Source organism: Stegostoma tigrinum, chromosome 15 (genome assembly GCF_030684315.1).
Source record: "Stegostoma tigrinum isolate sSteTig4 chromosome 15, sSteTig4.hap1, whole genome shotgun sequence".
Taxonomy (NCBI): Eukaryota; Metazoa; Chordata; class Chondrichthyes; order Orectolobiformes; family Stegostomatidae; genus Stegostoma; species Stegostoma tigrinum.
Window position 1 is genome coordinate 31,995,290 of NC_081368.1, and position 20,810 is coordinate 32,016,099.

The following is a 20,810-nucleotide window of genomic DNA, read 5'->3' on the forward strand; positions in this document are numbered from 1 at the left end:
TTGAATTTTATTTTTAACTTCCCAATTTAATCAGATGGCCTCCAGTTCTGCACTTTATTCCAGATCAGTCCCAGAAACGAGAACACCTGGCACAGAGCAAGTTCATTTGCTCCTCTGCTCTTGATTGTCAGTTTTGTGGAGAAATAGTGCATGCTAATTTCACTTTCATTAGGCTTTGATAGATTTAGGAATAGTTCTTTAAAGGACAGTTAGAACCCTTTTTGCTAGACTAACTCAGTTGTTATTTTCCTAAAAAGAATTTTATAGAATCCCGACAGTATGGATAGAAGCCATTTGGCCCATTGAATCTATGCTGATCCTCCAAATAGCATCCCACATTTACCATGGCTAAACCACATAGTCTGCATTCTAGGGGACAATTTAACATGGCTAATCCTCCTTACCTACACTTCTTTAGTCCATGGGAGGAAACCTACACAGACAGAACATAAAAATTCCACACAGGCAGCCACCCAAGACTGGGATTGAACCTGGGGCCCTAGCACTGTGAGGCCACAGTACTAGCTTACAGAAGTAGGAAGGCCAGAGTCATAACAATCCTCTGATCTTTCGCCTCAGAATCATTGATCCAACTTGTCTCCTCTAACAGTCTGAATGATCAACTGGCTGTTCCTTTAGTAAACAAATTTTATTTGGGAGGAGAAGATTTAGGTGCGCTGGAAAACCTATTGATGTACACTGGAGAAACATTAATGGGGTTAGAATTTAAAAGTAACTTGGACCTCTGGCCATTTTGAACAGGTGCCAACAAACTTCAAAAGATGATCCTGTCATTTGATACTGATGTAGAAAATGTCCTCCAATTTGTGGCAAGTTGATCATTTGAGTATTAAAATATTAAAATCAGTTGTTGGAAGTCTTTGCAGTTTTTAAGCAACTTTTGAAAATATTAACAATAAAGCTAAATAATGGCTTCCAGTGGTGTAGTGCTTTAATTGATGTTTTGGCCTTCTATATTTTTATGTTTATCCTACAGAAGTCTGGTAAATAAAACTGAAAGACAAATTTCCAGAACAAATTAAAGCTAAAAAAAACATAACTATTAAGCTCAACAAAGACTCATTATAAATGAAGCAAATGGTTGAATGAAACAGCTCGACCCTTTTGCAGTAAGCAAATTTCTGCTCATTTATTCATTCCATCGTCCCCTCATTTTGAATATTTGATAAGCTTGTTTGTCCCCCAGCAGCCCAGAATATTATAAATCAGCCTGATTTATGATGATTGCACATCACGAGTGTTAATTTCACCCAGGTGGTGGGTTTTAATTAGGAACTCATTAGTTCTCATATATTTGATGGCTCTTGTGGTGTAGTGGTAGTGTCCCTTCCACTGAGACAGAAGGCCTAGGTCCAAGTCTCACTACTCCAGCAGTGTGTAATAACATGTCTGAACAGTTTGATTTAAAATATCTAGTGCTCATATATACAGGAACACTTTCCACAGCAGTGGAATTTTTTTGTTTGTGTAGCGTAATAGTGTCCTTTTCAAATGCAGCACTTGTGGCATCCATATCTAATTAAAAGTATGTACAGGAACAGTCTGAAAGTGTGTCTATTTAATACAAAGTTTTATAATACAAAATTGTACAAGTAATTATATTAAAACTGGGCATAAGTGATTTTGATCATCTGGCTACCCATTTTCTGACACTACAGCGTTCATCTAACTTCTCCACTTGCACACATTCCACCGGGATTATGATCAGGAGCAAAAAGGTTGAGCAATTTTATTTTTCCCTCACCCTTCAGACTCAGACTGTTGAGGTAAAATGAAGGGCCATATCTGCTATAACACGGTATGAAGCTAGACGAACACAGCAGGCCAAGCAGCATCAGAGGAGCAGGAAAGCTTGATGTTTCGGGTCAGGACCCTTCTTCAGGAAAAGAAGGGGGGTCCGAAGAAGGGTCCCAATCCGAAACGTCAAGGTTTCCTGCTCCTCTGATGCTGCTTGGCCTGCTGTGTTCATCGAGCTTCACACTGTGTTATCTCAGATTCTCGAGCATCAGCAGTTCCTCCTATCTCTGAGCCATATCTGCTCTCCTGTTGTAAATATCTGCCCAGCATTTAAAAGCCCTATTAAACAGTACTTGGCAGGGCCTTTCTGGTCACGAAAGGAACCATTTTGTGCATTTTTTTTGGCCGCTTAAATAAAAAAAAACTCAAATCAGTCATCGGCTCAATTTCTGCAAAGTGGGTGATACTATTCACAGCTCGCACACAAGTCAACTATCTACAGCATTTCAGCTTTTCTTGTGTATCACTTATTTGGCTTTTGGAAAAGAAATGTGTTCTCACTGTGTTTAGATGTTGTTATGAAGTGATCAGATTGGTAGAGGCTCAGAATAATTCTTTTTCTTGATTTTTATCTGATGCCCAGAAACTTAAGATTGTAAAAGTGCTAAGTGTTTACCGTGCTTATAACTAAAGGTGTATTGTGTGTTGTCTCTTGTGAATTTGAATGCGGCCAAGTAAGTGACGAAAGTACAGCAATGTTAGACTTCAAAGTGGAACATTGCAGAGAAGATTGCTTTGAAGTATTTCGTTCAAGGTGTGTTTGCAACGATGTTTTCCTTAGTTTTTTAATGAAAGCATTTTTTGTTACTACATTTGTGAAATGACCAGGATTTGGAACAAAATATGTATTCGTTCAGGATTGCAGCAAGTGTAACAATAGTACCCCCTAGTGATCAGAACTAGATTATGTGTCTTTTATGTGTGTCATTGCGTGATTTCTGAAAGTGTATGTAAAGCACTTCAGTGAGCCAGAGCATGATCTAAATTACCTTGCAGATGAAGTGTGCACACTGAATAATAGTCAGAAACAAACCTCACATCTCCATTTTGTGGGCTCACTTACTTGTTTTTTGTACTAATTTTCTGTCTAAGTATCTTCAAAAGCTGATCTCCAGGATCTTAACATTCAGTTCCACATCCAGGTCTTCATCTCACATGTATCTGGTTTGCATATGGTACTTGATTTCATGGATGGTGAACTCTCTCGTTGACAAGGCATGAGTGGGGGATAATGTGGTGTAAATTTTCAAGAGGGTCTGTTAAAATTATTCTTTCCTTGTATTCCCCATAGTTGCAGGTTGCTGTGGGTTGCTGCACTGCATTGTCCAAAAGACCTGAATGTTTAAAATTTCAACAGAGATAGCTCCAGTGGCTTTGTTAATCAGACAGTATGAAGGAAGCATCAAGAGGGACTGTTCTCAGGAACAACATAACCAGTTTTAATGTGACATATTTATTTGTTCATGGGATATGGCTGTCACTGGCTAGCCCAACATTTACTGTCCATCTATAAATGCCCTGAAGAGAATGGTGGTGATTGCCTTCTTGAACAACCGCAGTCTTTGGAGCATAGGAATGGCCACAATGCTGTTGGGAGAGGAGTTCCAAGATATACCAGCAGCAATGAAGGAACAATGAAATAGTTTCAAGTCAGGAAGGCTAACAACTGGGACAGGAACTTATTGTGTGGTGGTGTTTTGTACATTTGCAGCCCAATGGTATGGTTGTGGAAGGTGACATAGGAGGGGTCTGGGTAAATTAAGATAATGCATCTTGTAGATGATACACACTGCAACCACTGTGCTTCTGTAATGAAGGGAATGAATGTTCAAAGTGGTGGATGATGGCTGCAATCAAGTTAGCAGCTTTTTTTTCTGGAGGGTGTCAAGCTTTTGATCATTGTTGGAGTTGCACATATCAAGGCACGTGGAATGAATTCCATCATGCTGAACCTGGTAAATTGAAAGTGGTCAGTGACTTAAATTATTTTGATAGCTACAGTGAGCCAACTAGGAAACAAATGTGTATTAAGAAACCTGACTAGAAAGGGATATTGTTTATTGTTGAACATGAAAATAGGGCCATTACATTCAGACCCATACCTAAGCCTGCTTTATAAGGAGCTCAGGTGATAAATTCCAACCTGTCAGGCCATTACTTGTTATTAAAGCCTAGTGGTATTATCACTAGACTGTTAACCCAGAGATCTAAGCATTGTTTTGGGGACTTGGGTTCAAATGCCATCCTCAACAATCAAGAATGCCACAATTCTGATACAACATAAACATAGGCAAGGGAAGTAAGCCAATAAAATCAAACAATAAATGAATGCTATGTGCATTTGTTTAGCGAAAAACAGATGAGACATAAAGAAAAGTGTAGATTCTGTGATGAGACAATGTAGCTCAGGCCTTTGTGCTGTAAAATTGGGAAAGAATGATAATAGGGATTCCTCTGTAAAGTAATTATATAGCTTTAATTGGCGGATAGCTGGTTGTTACAATCAATGTCAGTAAGTTTACTGTCAACAATGCCAATTAAGACAAACAACTTATTTAAATATTTTGATTCCTATGTTGCAAAAAAATGGAAAGTGAAAATGGAATTGACAACTCAGAGTACCAGCATGTGGAAGATAATAAAGTCAGATTTATGTAACAACTGGAAAGAGCAACTCACTGATCAAAACTTTAGGTAACTACCTTTGACCTTTGCAGTGTTGCTGACACAATCACAAACATTATTAGTTTACAAGTTTCCAAACACAAGAAAATGCTGTAAAAATAACTGAGTGAAACCAAATGAGGTCACTAAATTAACTATTTGAGTTGCATAATAAGTATTGGGTATTTTGAATCAAATTGAATATTATGGTTGTAGAGCAATGAATAATGCGTAGAATTTTCCAAACGTACAAATTATTTTCATACCTAAAGCAATAATCCAACAGAGAGTGTTGCACCTTTCTCAACATAATTTCTGTAATATGCTGCAGTAACATGTTTTACAAGCATGTAATATGCAATCAACAAACATATAGAATTGGACACCATTATACGAACCCACACAGATCAAAACCAGTAATGACATTACTCACCATACTGGCAGACAGTAAAAATTCTAAGCGGAGTAGAATAGCATCACTTCATCGGAGGCTTCACTGATGATGTCACCTAGCATGGCGATGAAACGTCTGAATGAGAACAAACCACTGGGTGAGCAAGTCAACAAGCTCAAGTGTGGTACATGTTGGGACCATAGCTTTAAATTTAGGGCAATTGAAGGGGTAGTATGACAGGTATTGCAGTGTACATGGCAGTGATCCTGAGATGTTGGAGTGTTAGAGATCAAAGGAGGACACAGATTCTTTTGCCAAAATGATGATGCAAAAGATTTAAGCTTGGAAATAAGAGCAGATGCCCTGAATGTACATTAAATAAACCCAGAATCATTCAAGTCCCAGAAAGATGTTGTATGTATTGAGTTAAACACAGTTATGCTGAAAACTACTTACTTGTTTCTAAACATAAAAGCAAGTTAGGATCAAAGATGACTAATTAGAATTCCTACATGGTGTGAGGGTTGTGTGTTTCATGTTACCATTGGGAACAGGGCAGAGGAAGCAATTTTTGGTTACAGGTTTTCCTTCAAATTGACGACTAACAAAGACATTTAGTAATTTGTTTGGTATGGTCTGCAGCTGTCTGGAAGGCATAGAGCAGAAGATAGAGGCAGTCACTCCTGCATTTGGAACAAGAGAAAGCGCTCAATCTATTGTTATATAATGCAGAACCGAAGTACGAGATCATACGCAGAATTAAAACTGAAGCCCCAGTAATTCCTCCCAGATGGGGATACAGAGATGGAACATTTTTTGGTTGTGCAGTTCCATGGCAGGGAAAGATACTCTGGAAGGGCAGACTCCCTTTCCAAGTTGGCAGGCCAGATGACCCCAGAAAGAAAACCGAAAGAGCTGTGGAACCTGTAAATCAGGAGCAAAAACACAAGTTGCTGGAAAAGCTCAGCAGATCTGGCAATATCTGTGAAGAAAAAAATCAGAGTTAATGTTTTGGGTCCCATGATTCTTCCTCAGAATTGATGGTAGCTGTGAAAATGTCGGTGGATATGCAGAAAATAGAGAGATGGATGGGGTAGGGAGTAAATGATAGGGTACAGTCCGAAGAGAGAGAAGAGCAGTTGGACAGACAAAGGAGTTGAAATTGATCCAGCTAGGAGGGTGAATGGTTGGTAACGGGGACTGTTAGTGACTAACAACAGGTAGTGTGTAATGGCAGGCTAGGTAATAACAAGGTCGAGTGTGTGGGATAGGGGGCGAGGACATTGAAGAGTTTAGGCCCTAAAATATTTGAACTTGATATTGAATCCAGAGGGTTGGAGCATCCCCAAGCAGAAAATGAGGTGTTGTTCTTCCAGCTTACGTTGAGCTTCACTGGAACACTGCAGCAAGCCAGAGACAGTGATGTTGGCCAGGGAAAAGAACGTTCAGTTCAAGTGGCAGGCAACAAGTAGTGCAGGGTCTTTTCTGCGAGCATAAAGTAGATGTTCTGCAAAGCAGTCACACAGTCTATACTTGGTTTCCCTAAGGTAGAGAAGACCACATTATGAGTAGTGAATACTGTAGACTAGATTGTGGGAAGTACAGGTGAAGTGTTGCTTCACCCGGAAGATATGTTTGGGCCCTTGGATACTGGGGAGGGAGGAGGTAAATGGGCAGGTTTTGCACCTCCACTGGTTACAGGGGAAGGTGCCATAGGGCTGTGGGAGGTGTTGGGGTTGAAGGAAGAGTGGACCAGGGTGTCCTGGAAGGAACAATCCCTGCAGAAGGCAGACAAGTGAGGGAAGGGAAATATGTGTCTGGTGATGGCATCTCGCTGAAGATGGCTGAAATGGCACCTGATGATCTTCTGGATGTGGATGTTGGTGGGACAGTAGGTGGGGACAAGGGAAACCCTCACTTTTATTAGAGGGAAGAGAGGGGGTGAGGGCAGAAGTGGAAGAGAGGGGTCGGACCCGGTTGATGGTCCTATCAACAATGGTGCTGAGGAATCCTCAAATGAGGTTGAGAAAGAAGGCGTACATTTCGGAAGCTCCTTTGTTGAAGTTGGCATTATCTGAAGATATACAACAGAGATGGAGTAACTGAGAGAATAAGATGGAGTCTTTCCAGGAAGCAGGGTGTGAGGATGTATAATCTAGGTAGCTGTGGGAGTCAGGGGTATATAGTGGATGTTAATGGCTTGTCGATCTCCAGAAATGGAAACAGGGATGTTGAGGAAAGGAAGGGAGGATTCTGAGATAGACCAGGTGAAAATGAGGGCGGGGTGGAAATTGGAAGTGATATTGATGCAATTTTCCGATTCTGGATGAGAAAGGAAGCAGCATTGATGATATCATCGATATATCTGACAAACCATGGTGGGTGAGGGCCGGAATAGGACTGGAATAAGGAATGTTTCACGTACCCCACAAAGAGCCTCCACTCTCCAATGTCCTTGCCCCCTTCTCCACACACCAGGCCTTGTTGTCACATAGCCTGCTATTACACATTACTTATTGTTAGTCACTAACAGTCTCCATTTACAACGATTCACCCTCCTAGAAGGATCGCTGTCAACTCCTTTGTCTATCCCAAGCATCTTTTCTCTATTCAGACTCTATCCTATTATTTACTCCCTACCCCATCCCCCTCCCTATTTTCTGCATATAAACCAACCTTTTCCCAGCTACCATCAGTTCTGCGGAAGGGTCACCAGACCCAAAATGTTAACTCTGATTTTATCTTCACAGATGCAGCCAGACCTGCTAAGCCTTTCCAGCAGCTTGTGCTTTTGACCCTAGAATGAAAGTGGTGGCTGCTGGCAGCAGATGTGGACTGAGTGCAGGGCCTACCTTCATGCACAAGCACAAGACTACAGTTAATTTTTTATTTAGAAGCCAAAATCATTCCTCCAGCTTTACTCCACACACCCTCTTTACATCATCCACTTGCTTTCCCATCCATGCCAATCTCATGGTCCCTCTATCCACATGCCCTTTTATGTCCATGGCTTCCAGTATTCACATACCACTCTGTACACCCCTTGCTAACTGTAAGTTCTCTTGTATCCCCTGTGCTAGGGTACAGCCCTGCACTCAGTACTCTGCTACCTTGGCCCTTATAACACCATGTGAAACAGTCAAAATGTCAAATTTGTGCAAACATATGTGTCCCAGAAACCTTGCTTTTCTCTTTCCCCTTTATGTCAATTCACCAATTTGAGCCATGGGCAAATGTCAGGAACCACACTGAAGGAAAATTAAATTGTGCATTTATTTACAATGTCATTGTTTCTTTAAAAATAAATTTTTGTTTATGAAGAAGACTGTTCAATATATTTCTATGTAATACTTTCCAATAATAATTAGAAAAGATATCAAAATGGTAACATTAAATTTTGAATTGTAGTGTTTAGCAATAAATCAAGGCTAACAATATCGTTGTGAATAATTGATATTGTTTTAAATTATAAACACTGGACTGAAGAAATGGTTTCAAATCCCAACACAGCTGATAGTAAAATTTGAATTCCTTTTTTTTAAATCTGGATTTTAAAAAGCAGTTTAATTGTGAGTTTGCAACTATTGTCAATTGTGTTTTTTTAAAAATGTGATTTGGGAATGTCCTTTCAGGAATAAAATCTGTCATCCTTTTCTGGACAGGCTGACATGAGATGTCAGACCCCCAGCCATATGGTTGAATCTTAACTAACCTCTGAAATTACTATTAATATCAAGGACATTACAAAATTTCAAGAATGGAATGAAGCCAGATAGACCACCCAACACCTAACAAGGCACCAAAAACGACAATGGCGAAGGCAGCCCTGTCAACTCTGCAGATCCTCCTCACTGACATATGGGGGCTTGTACCAAAATCAATAGAGATGTCCCACGAGCTGGTTGAACAACAGCCTGATAAGCATTCTCACAGAAACTTTCTTGGAGATCAACCTTGGTTCAATGCAAAGACCAGGAGGTCTTGGCAGGAGAAGGACTGAACATATTGAAATGTGGACATACCAAGAACATTCGATCCACAAAAAGTATGTCAAATGCAACTAAGCCAATTACCACCCCATCAGATGCTCTTAAACCCCAGCAAAGTGGTGGAAGGGATCATTGACAGTGCTATTGAATGGAATTTATAAAGGAATAACCTACTCACTGAAACTCAGATCGGAATTCCCCAGGTTATCTCAGCTCCTGCCTCATTATAGCTTTGATTCAGATATGGACAAAACAGCTGAATTTCAGAGGTGAGGTAAAAGACTGATTGGTTTTTGACATCAAGGCAGCATTTCACCAAATATTAGGTTGAAAACCCAGGCAAAAAAAAACTGGAGTCAACATGAATACAAAGAAATCAGCCATCTACTTGGAGTGCTACCTAACACAAAGTTAACTATGCTTGTTGAGATGGATCATCGCAGTCCCAACACATCTGTGTAGGAGTTCCCTCAGAGTTGTTCCACTAGGTAATTTCAGCTGCTTCATCAATGTCCCTAATGAGACCAGAAGTAGCAATGCTTGCTGAGGTTTGCGCAATGTTCAGCTTCATTCATGACACTGCAAATACTGAAGCAGTCTCTGTCCAAAAGCAGAAGGACCTGGATAGCTTCGAGGCCTAGGTTGAAAATAGGAAGTAATATTCTTACCACATGTATGCCAGGCAATAGCCATCCATAACAAAGGATTCTATTCTTCACCCCTAAACATTCAATTTCACTAACAAGTCAGAATCCCCCGCCATCAATATCCTGGGAGTTACCATTGATGAGAAATTGAATTGGACCAAACATTTAGGTTAGTAAGGAGGAGGTGTTATCAATTCTAGAAGGTTTGAAGGTAGATAAATCCCCTGGGCTAGATGGGTTTTTTCCAAGGATTCTCTGGGAAGCTAGGGAGGAGGTGGCGGAGCCTTTGGCCTTGATCTTTGAGTCCTCATTGTCTACAGGTTTAGTACCAGAGGACTGGAGGATTGCAAATGTTGTGCCCTTGTTCAAGAAGGGCAGTAGAGGTTTCACAGGTAATTATAGACCTGTGAGCCTTACGTCTGTTGAGGGAAAAGTTTTGGAAAGGATTATAAGAGTTAAGATTTATAATCACCTAGCAAACAACAATTTGATTGGAGATAGTCAGTATGGATTCCTCAAGGGCAGACCGTGTCTCACAAACCTCATTGAGTTTTTTCAGAAGGTAACCAAGCATGTGGATGAAGGCAGGGCAGTTGATGTGGTGTACATGGTCTTCAGTAAAGCCTCTGATAAGGTTCCACGTGGTTGGCTATAGGAGAAAATACAGATGCATGGGATTGAGGGAGATTTAGCAGTTTGGATTAGAAACTGGTTTTCTGTAAGAAGGCAACGAGTGATGGTTGATGGAAAATATTCAGCCTGGAGTCCGGTTACTAGTGGTGTGCCTCCAGAATCTGTTTTGGGACCACTTCTGTTTGTCATTTTTATAAATGACTTGGACACAGGCATAGGTGGGTGGGTTAGTAAGTTTGCAGATGACATTAAAGTCGGTGGGCAGTGCAGAAGAATGTTGCAGGTTGGAGGGAGACTTGGATAAACTGCAGAATTGGGCTAAACTGCAGAATTGGGCTAAAAGGTGGCAAATGGAGTTCAATGTGGATAAATGTGAGGTGATTCACTTTGGGAAGAATAGTAGGAAGGCAAAATACTGGGTCAATGGAAAAATTCTTGGTGGTGTGGTATTGGTGCCCATGTACATAGATCCCTGAAAGTTGTCACCCAGGTTGATAATGCTGTTAAGAAGGCTTATGGTGTGTTAGATAACAAAGTGTGAAGCTGGATGAACACAGCAGGCCAAGCAACATCTCAGAAGCACAAAAGCTGATGTTTCGGGCCTACACCTTTCATCAGATCATCATCCTCTCTGATGAAGGCTCTAGGCCTGAAACGTCAGCTTTTGTGCTCCTGAGATGCTGCTTGGCCTGCTGTGTTCATCCAGCTCCACACTTTGTTATCTTGGAATTCTCCAGCATCTGCAGCTGCCATTATGGCTTATGGTGTATTAGGTTTTATTGGTAGAGGGATTGAGTTCCAGAGCCGTGATGTCATGCTGCAGCTGTACAAAAGGCTAGTGTGGCCTCACTTGGAATATTGCGTGCAGTTCTGGTCCCCACATTACAGGAAGGATGTGGAAGCATTGGAAAAGGTGCAGAGGGGATTTACCAGAATGTTGCCTGGTCTGGAGCAAAGGCCTTATAAGAAAGGCTGAGGGGCTTGGGTCTGTTCTCATTGGAGAGAAGGATGCTAAGAGGGGATTTAATAGAGACATACAAGATGATCAGAGGATTAGATAGGGTGGACAGTGAGAGTCTTTTTCCAAGGATGATGATGTCAGCTTGTACGAGGGGGCATAGCTACAAATTGAGGGGTGATAGATTTAAGACGGATGTCAGAGGCAGGTTCTTTACTCATAGAGTGGTAAGGGCATGGAACACTCTGCCTGCTAATGTGGTTAACTCAGCCACATTAGGGGCATTTAAACAGTCCTTGGATAAGCAGATGGACGATGGGTTGGTGTAGGGGGATGGGCTTAGATTAGTTCACAGGTCAGCACAACATTGAGGGCTGAAGGGCCTGTTCTGCGCTGTATTGTTCAATGTTCTATGTTCTATATAAATACTTTGGTTACAAGGGCAGGTTAGATCCTGGAAATTCTGTGGGGAGTAACTCACCCCTTAACTTTCCACTATCTACAGGTACAAATTAGGGAGTGTGATAGTGTAGTCTCCTGTACCTGGAAGAGTGCAGCTCTAATAATGATCAAGAGGTTGAACATCATCCAGGGAAAGGCATCCTCCTTTGCTGGCATTCCGTTCACCATTCTAGGCATTCACTTACATTTGGAAGATGCACTGCAATAACTCTTCCAGCCTCCCAGGAGCTACATCATGGGTCTTTCACTGTCGATGGGTCAAAATTCCCATCTGAATAGCACTGTGAGCTCCCTATGTATCAAGACCTGCAGCATTTGAAGAACACAGTTCCCTACTACCTCCACCATGGCAATTAACAATAAATGTTGGCACACAGAGAGATCTGCGCCCCTGATGAAAGCATAAAACTAAAATAAGTTACAGATATTTCTGGAGACCAATCAAAAGATGACCCAATGAAATTAATTTTTCCCTCACTTGGAACATGAGGTACCTTCCTGCTCCTGTCAAGTATATTTTATCCTATTTCTGGCCCAGAGAAGCAGCTACACTGCAGCTCCCTACTTAATTCCCCACCATACCACCCTCATGTACATCCTGACACCTAGAAAGAAGCATAGAATTTCAGGTCCAAAGTACCTAAAAAGATATTGCTAAAACCCGATTTTTTACATTTAATGAAAACCAATTTATTCCAATCCAGGTGTTGTTCGTAGATAGGTTATTCTGAAAGTGAAAACCTCCTCAAAGTACAAGTCAGCACTTTGGAGCCTATACACAATTTAATAATCACTACACATTGCATTATTTAAGTGTAAAGCATGTTATTAACATCAACCTTTAGTAAAGCATTGAATACATAACAACAAAATCGGGGCAGTAAGTTTGACCTAATACAAAGTGGAAATTGTAATTCTAAGCATGAATTACCGTGCTGATGCTGTTTCATACATTCCTACACAGCTTTTTAAGTATTGTGGACATTTGTGTGTGAATATCAGCTGTAAAGATCCTTATTGGGTGAGTGCATTCAATTAGGTCTCAATTGGCTATACTTGTATGTATGGACACAAGGTTGCATAAGTAACAGTCAGCAGAGCTACACAGAATAAATAAAGAGATATGCCAGCAGAGGAAAACGATGTAGAGCAGAATTTAATGCAGTATGCCACAACAAGAAGCATTGCAGCCAGGCCAACTTAATTGCAGGACACCTTGTGTCTATCTTGCTGCAACAAAATCATCTCCAATTAAGCTGGAGAGTAGAAGAGTCTGACATCGACTCCCAGCTATCAGTGGAGGGAAGTCATTTAGGGCCATTAATGAGTCTTGCAAAATTCAGCTCAAATCAAGTGAAATATTAGATAATTCAGAGATGTAGTCTGTGATTTAAGTCAGCTCCCTGTGGTGGTGAAATTCTCAGTCATAACTAATTTTCTTTCATTGCTAATGTCATCACAATCACCTTGGGGATTTTGTTGGGCTACATGTTTACACGTAGTAATGGCTATACTGTTATGTTAGAGTTGCAGATGTATCACTTTCGGTAGAGACACAGAAGTATAACAGAAATACAAGATGGAAAAAATATATTGGCCTGCTTTTTATTTTTTCAAATGCTGATAAATCTGGGGTATATTTCCATTCTCTGTGTTTGAACTATAAATCGGACGCAATAATATTGTGATGTTATTGCCAGCCACAGGTTTGGTCACTTATGTTCTGCAATGTAAAACTATTAGCAGTGTTACTTGATGACATTGTCAAAAAAATTAAGCTTGCTCAACAGTTACATAATCCACATTACATTTAAAAAAAGACATTACACTTGGCTGCCCAGTGAGGGTCCTGCTACTTCATTTTGGCCTCCTTACCCCAAACAGCAGCCTCTGGCAGGCAAATGGCATTGAGCAGTTGCATAGGCATAACTGTTGCTTAGGAAGGCAAATTAAACAGTTATCTGCCGTTACATATAAATCTTCCCACAACCAAGCAAATCCTTCTTATTAACTTTCTGAGCTGGAGAACATTTGACTTGATTTTAAAGTTAACATGACAGTCTGACTGACTTTTAAGTGGCTCTGTTAATTGTTCTGTGTTTGCTATCCCTCAGCAAGTTTAAGCCACTCAGCTAAATTTATAGACAGCTTAAAACCTTAACTACAAGAAACTTCAGATATTTAAAGTCAACTTTAGCAGCTATAGACTGTGTCCTGTAATGAAACGTTCCTTCATTCAGGAGTTGTCAAAACAGCTGAGATAATTATAGTAGAATTTTTTTTAAATTAACCAATATCAGTACTTAAATCCTCATGAGCCCACATCTAGAAGACAGTATCCTAGAATTCTTAAGGAAGGATTCTAAGAAAGACACTACAACTCTTTTATATTAGTTTATGCATATTTACTTTAAGATTCAATTCTAAATTACAAGAATACAAGCTGTATCATGGAACAGCAAAAGTCACCTATACTGGCAATCACTCGCTAACAAGAATGATTGCCCACCAGGGAAGTTCTGTGTCACTGGTCATGGACAGTCTGTGGGTCTTGTGTGGCTGATGAGCTTGATCTTTGAGCCATGTCTCCAATGGTATATTTTGCAAGAGCTTGCAGGAGGCGGAAATGGTCCTTGGCCTTGAGATCGCAGTCATTCCTTTCTCTGATTCCTTCTCCGCACTTCCTCTTGTCACCTCTGTGTTGTTCTCAAAGGATTATGTCCTTTCATACCAGAGCTTCCCCCAGTCATGTTTTTCTGAACAAAGGTCTCTCATACATTGACATCCATGTTGCACTTCTTGAGGGAAGCCTTCAGAAAGTCTTTAAAACACTTCCTTTGTCCTCCTTTTGTTTGAGTGCCTCCCTTGAGCTGGGCAAAGAAGATTTATTTTGGTTTGCAGAACTCAGGCATCCTAAGTATATGGGCTGTCCAGTAGAGTTAGTTTTGGATGATCTTGGCCTTGATGCTGATTTTTTGGCTGTTTCAAGGATATTGATATCAGTGTGCCTGTCTTCCAACTGATGCAGATTATCCATTTCAAACAAAATGGATGGTACCTCTCAAGGACCTTAAGGTGGTGTCTATATGTAGTCCAAGTTTTGGAGCCATATATTAGAGTTGGATGGCTGATTGTCTTTTATACTAGAATCCTAGTATCAGCACTGATGCTGTAGCCATCAAAGACTCTTATCCTTAGGCATCTGAAAGTGGCACGTGTGAATTAGATGCCACAGTGAATTTCCACATCGATGTCAGCATTAAATGAGTGTTGGTTCCTCAGGTATTGGAAATATTCTACATTTGGGAGAATTGCTCTGTTGATCTTAATGGAGGGATGGACTGAAATTTGACCTGGCACAGGTTGGTAAAGGATTTGAATGTTCTTGAACTTCAGGCTAAGACCAATTCTTCAGTAAGCTTCCACAAAGGCATTAAGTGAGGTTTGAAGATTGTCATCTGTATTCTGAAGTTCCACAAGCAAGGTCAGTTTCATTTTCTTCTTGGATTTCACTAGTTGAGGTTGAAAATTTTTTTGTCCATCCTGCGGACAACATCAACTCCATTGGGAAGCTTGTTCTTGACTAGGTAAAGAGCAGCAACAGTGAAGATAGAAAACAGGTTCGAAGCCATGACAAATTCATGATTGAATCCAGTCTCAACCTCAAAGGATTGTCACATTATTTTCAGCAAAGGCCAGCACTAACATCTTGTCATGGGGGAGCCAGAGGATGTTGATGAATTTCACTGGGCAGGTAGACTCTGATGGAATCTTCCAGATCACTTCCTTACTGACAGTCAAAATTCAAGATCAGGTCAATGAATGCAATGCAGAGTGGTTGGTGCCGCTCCTTGCATTTCTCTTGGAGTTGGCAAACAGTGAAAACCCACAGCTTGGTCAGAGATCACACAGGCTTTCAGGAAAGGTTTCTTCAGAGAGTGCGAGAATGTGCCTGGTGAGAATTCAGGTGATGATGTTCTTGGTGATGGAGAACAGGGAGATTCTTCAGTAATACCCATAGCCCACTTCTCTCTTCTCTTGAAGACAGTGTCATAGCAGCATCCAAGAGTTGGCAGGAAGATTTGATGAAGATTACTGGTAAATTCTACTCCTCCAAGTTTGAAAATCTCCATTGGATTTTCTCAAACATATCCTGGTCAATTACTGCATTATGGTTTAGGATCTCTTTGAAGTGTTCTTTCTGTTAGAGGCTGACGTTTTTTGTCTCTCAAAAGGGTATCATTTTTACTCCACATTAATTTGGGGTCAAGGAATTTGGTCCATATATTGATCTCAGTGACACTGAAGAAAGCCCAGTTGCCATGTTTGTCAGTAAGGAATTGTAGCTCCTTAGCTTTCTCAATTCAGCATCAATTCATGTAGCTCCACAAAAATAACAAAGAAGCAAATAAAACATCAAAAGTAATTATGATATGACTGGTTATTCACACTGTTCAAATGCACCATAAAAACAAATTGGACATTCAACCACATAGATTTGAAGCAAACTATGCTCACAATCCAGTAGCATTTCTTTAAAATATCATTAGTTTAACTAATGGGAGTTTATGTGTTGCTTTATATGTTGGCTTTGTGGCAGAAAGAGACAGGCTGTTTTCTTCATTGTATGGCCACAAATGCAACACAAATCATTTTGCTAGTATTATTTTGTTTCATGCTTTTGTATGATTTGAAGTGCCTTCCCATCTGACTCTGCCCAGTGTTTGGCGACCTGCCAAGGTCTCAAAATGTCCTGTGATATTCTGCTTAGTTCTTCTTAGCACGTATTCAAACCCTAGATACAGAGTATTTTAAGTCCAATAATTACTATTAATTCAATTAACTTTTTTTTTCATTAATTTGGTCATTTTGTTTCCCAGAAGCAGATCATTAATCTATTAATTTTCAAATTGACATATAACTGACTTAAAGCCCCATATTTTGTTTGAAACTCAGGACAATTACTCATTAGATTTTAACCAGGGATTAAGCTTGTGTTGCTTATTCTGATTCATCTTTACAATGCATACTTTGTTCTCTGCAATTATAATTGCTATTAATTGTGATTCTTTTCTTAATTAATACAGGTAATGGTGGTTTGTTGTACACCAAAGTAAAAATTCAGACTTAAACTACTAGACATTATAAGTCCTCTTAAAAAATAGTTAGTAACTGAGTCAAAATAGCTTAAATCCTTGGATAGTAACCCAAGATTAACAATGTTGCTATACTACCCAAAGTAGTTGGTGCATTTAACACTTGAAGAAGCAGCATTTATAACAATAGTACTGAAAGGTGTGAGAACTTTTATAATGTGTGGGTAGATATTTGAGTCCATTTATCTCCCTCATGAGTTGCATTGAACTGTGGCAGTTTAGGGTCTGTGCATATTCGATGGTTTGAATGGGCACGTTTTGTACTATAGGGATGCTATGATTTTATGAAACTACAATGGGGAACAAATAAATGGCAGAAAAATTCTGTGTGCAGTTTGTACATTCTCCCCATGTCTGTGAGGGTTTTCTCTGTGTGCTCCAGCTTGCTCCCACAGTCTAAAGATATGCAGGCTAGGTGGATTGGCCATGCTAAATTCTCCGTACTATCCAGGGATGTGCAGGGTAGGTGGATTAGCCATGGGAAATGCAGGGTTACAGGGATAGGGTGGGGGCTGGGGCTGGGTCTGCTCGGAGAGTCTTCAGAGGGCTCGTGCAAACTTGATGTGCCAAATGGCCTTTTTCTTCACTGTAGAGATTCTACGATTCTATGAGTTGTTCTTGATCAATGCCAAGCAACTTGCATTTCAGCAGTCAATCCCATCTTGAATATTTGGCCTCTATTACCTTACTGCCTTTCACTCTTCTTCCATACTCTCTAGATACACAGCATTCTGCCATTCTTGTGAAGTATGTTATTCCTTATTACCACTCAACCCAAAATCTAATTGAAATGCTTCTGTTACCAGTTGGAAATTTATTTCTGTGCAGTTAGTTATCCAATTGTACCTGGTCATTTCATTCTCTTCTTCTGCCTATGTCATACAGGAATGGATTATTTCCAACGTGTAGGTTCACTTCTTCAACCACCTATATAGTGCCAATGGCATCCCCTCACTTGTTCTTGAGGCCAGGGTATCTCCTGGGAGTGTATGTTCACTTCGATTGAGCTGTCTGAAAATGGACATCCTGTGAAACTACTGAATCCTTTAAAATAGTTCACAAACACACATTCTCAACCCTTCAATGAGAGGTAAAACAAGTTCTTTTTAAAATAACTTAGATTGACCTCTGTTGGGAGGAGTGTGGGATTTCTGCCCTACATGCCCCTCTCCACCCATATGGTTATTGATAGCCCCAGGATCACCTTCTTGAAACTGACAGACTGCCAGGCTCCAGTATTTTTAGCTCACCACCCCAGCCCTTCATTCCAGTTATTAGGGTGCCCTGAAAATTAAGTTCATGGTGTTCACACAAGCATGCTCCCTCTATATGGTCAGATTATACTCAGGGTTAAAGCAAATCTTCTTTAACTTTATCCTGTCTCTTTCAAAATGATAAAAAAGGACCATGCATATTTTTCGTTACGTCTTTTACAAGGATGTTAATTTAAAATCTGAGATGGGGAATTTTTAATAAGTAAAAGATATGAAAGAATGTAGGCCAAATGATAGGTATGTGGAGTTAGGCCACAGATTAACCATGATCTCATTGAATGCTGGAACAAGCTTGAGGGACTAAATCCTGTTCCAATGTAAGTTAGCAATTCTAGGATGAGAGAAGTGGCACTCAGTTCCACTTCACATTCCTCCTATTTGTGGTATACGGTACTTTTGAGATTTTGTCCCAATGCCCTTAACTTCTTTTCTCTCCTTTGTTGCATTTCAACTCAAAAAATCTGTAAATTGGACTCAAAAATTCTTATGCTTTTATTTTGTATTATTTATTCATTTGACATAGTTGGTGGCCTGGTGAGCATTTATTGATTTGAGATCAGATAAGAGTCAACCATCTTGCTGTAGGTCTGGAGTGACATAAAAAACCACACCAGTTAAGAATGATGGAGCTTCTTCCATAAAGAGCATAAGTAAACCAGGTGGGTTTTAAATGACAATTGTCAGTGGTTGCCTTGCCAATTAGACCAGCTCTTGAATTCCAGACCTTTATTGAATTCAAATTTCATCATCTGCCATGATGAATTCTAACTCATGTCTCACTCATTGGTCTGGGTTTCAGAATTAATGGACATATTACATTACCACCCTGCCACCAACTCTTTTTGATTTATTCCAACACCTCGCTCCCTTAGCTGATGCAGCCATAAACTATGACAAAGGAACCCAAAAGAACTGTAGATGCTAGAAATAAGAAATAAAAACAAAAACAAAAATTGATGGAAATAATAACTCAGGAACAGCAGCTGTGCAGAGAAATCTGATTTAATGCTTTAGGTCTGGTGACCCTTCTTCAGAACTCCTTGTCACAAATTGTGACATTAGCCACTGTAACAGAGCTTTGCTATTACAGAAACATATGTCTTTTATTAACACAATCAGTCTAAATTCCAAATACCTTATTGTAATCCATACCAAACCACTTTAACACCACACCACACATCATCTAACTCCTTGTCTCTTTCAACCCTTACAACTCCTGAGTATCCACACTCGGGCTCAACTGGTAAGGAACATCTTGATGGACTGTTGAAGTTTCTGCTCCAAGAAAAATCCCTTTGGAAGATGATGTTTTGAAATGGGGGATCTCTTTTCTCAGATAAGAAGCCTCACCAAACTTTGGCTGATATACATTTTCTCAGCTATCCTTCCGGACCATTTGTTATCACTATTTGATACATGTGACTACTTACTTACTGCTCTCTAAGCCTTTTGCTGAAATTTGTGCCATTTTTTGTCTTTTAATTGTGCAACAGTCATTCTCCTCATTGCAGTACATTTGTGTTTAATAGCATTCATTCTGAGGTATGTTGATTTGAGTTAACTGATGTTTTGTAGCAGGGTGAAGATATCAGATAACCACAGGACAATAGGCCACACATTCAGATGTAGCCTGGAAAAAGTGGTTTCACTATTTTCTGGGCCTTCTTTTCCAAGTTTCTGATTAAGTTTAAAAGCAACCAACCATCTAACACTATTGCTTTTAATACTTACTGGTAACGTAAATGTTCATACAAGTTTATGCAATGTTCATCAAATATGACAAGAAATGTAAAGTAATAGGTTGTTCAATGCATTGCTTTATAAATGTGTTTCTACAGATGGCCTGAGAATTATTGAGCCATGTAGCTGATGTCAGGAAAAGAAACATTAGCAGACATTAAGATATGTGATAGTCATTTATACATTATGCATTTTCTATTCATTATGCATGAAAATCAACCCTTAGGCTGCTAAACATATAATGAAATTTGATACCCATTTTTATTTCTCATAGTTGAGGACTTATTAATTTTTTTAACATTACTTGCTGCTGTAAATAAACTCCAACCGCCAACAGCCAACATAAAATAAAGCACTATTGCAAAAAAAGTCCTAAATTTTTGTTTTCACTTCCCATTTCATCACAAGGTTAGCTAAATTCATAAAAATGTATTATAAGCTAGCAGATTTCCCATGGCATTGCTCATGGTGAGTCACACAATAAAAAAGGAATGTTTGAAGCAAGTAAGATTTGTCATAAAAACTGCTGGTTTCCAGTGACTGGAAAAGACACATTCTACTTTGTTACATGGCAGCTCAGGCTGTTTTTTTTGTCATTATTAACTGTCCCTCAGCTACAGGATGATATCTGTTCATGGTTATGAATTTCTTCTATGGGTATTCCTGTGACACTTGATTGATTCTCAGTCTGCAGATCATTGGGCACTTGGAGCAGAACATTCAAGAAGTAGTGTTATTCAAAGTGCAGGATTTTCTTCCTGTGTTTTTCTTTACTTCTCAGGCTCTGCTCTGTTTGAAAGCGGTGCTCTGGACTCAAAGCACAATGCAGCATAATGGAACAATTGTCACCATTTTGAGTAAGCCACAAGCGCCTCCCAATCATTAATATCAATGCTGCTACCTTTCAAGGAGCGCTTCAAAGACTATTTGTAGCAGCTTCTTTGTTCTTCCCGAAAACATTGGCCATTTGAAATTTGAGAAAACAGAACTAGGCAGGAGATAATGGGAACTGCAGATGCTGGAGAATCCAACATAATAAAGTGTGAAGCTGGATGAACACAGCAGGCCAAGCAGC

At 39.9% G+C, this 20,810-nt stretch overlaps 1 protein-coding gene across 4 annotated transcripts in view; it reads right to left on the reverse strand.

Annotated features, from left to right (window-relative positions):
• The window catches only part of tenm1 (teneurin transmembrane protein 1), a 2,164,854-nt gene that overhangs the window by 2,125,252 nt on the left and 18,792 nt on the right, over positions 1-20,810 (reverse strand). For 2 of the 4 annotated variants that reach the window (XM_059651405.1, XM_059651406.1), the window contains exon 2: positions 4,916-4,991. The exons of the other annotated variants lie outside the window; for them this stretch is intronic. The gene's annotated coding sequence lies outside the window, so the exon portion shown is untranslated. The remainder of the gene's footprint in view (positions 1-4,915; positions 4,992-20,810) is intronic. 4 annotated transcript variants of the gene reach the window in all.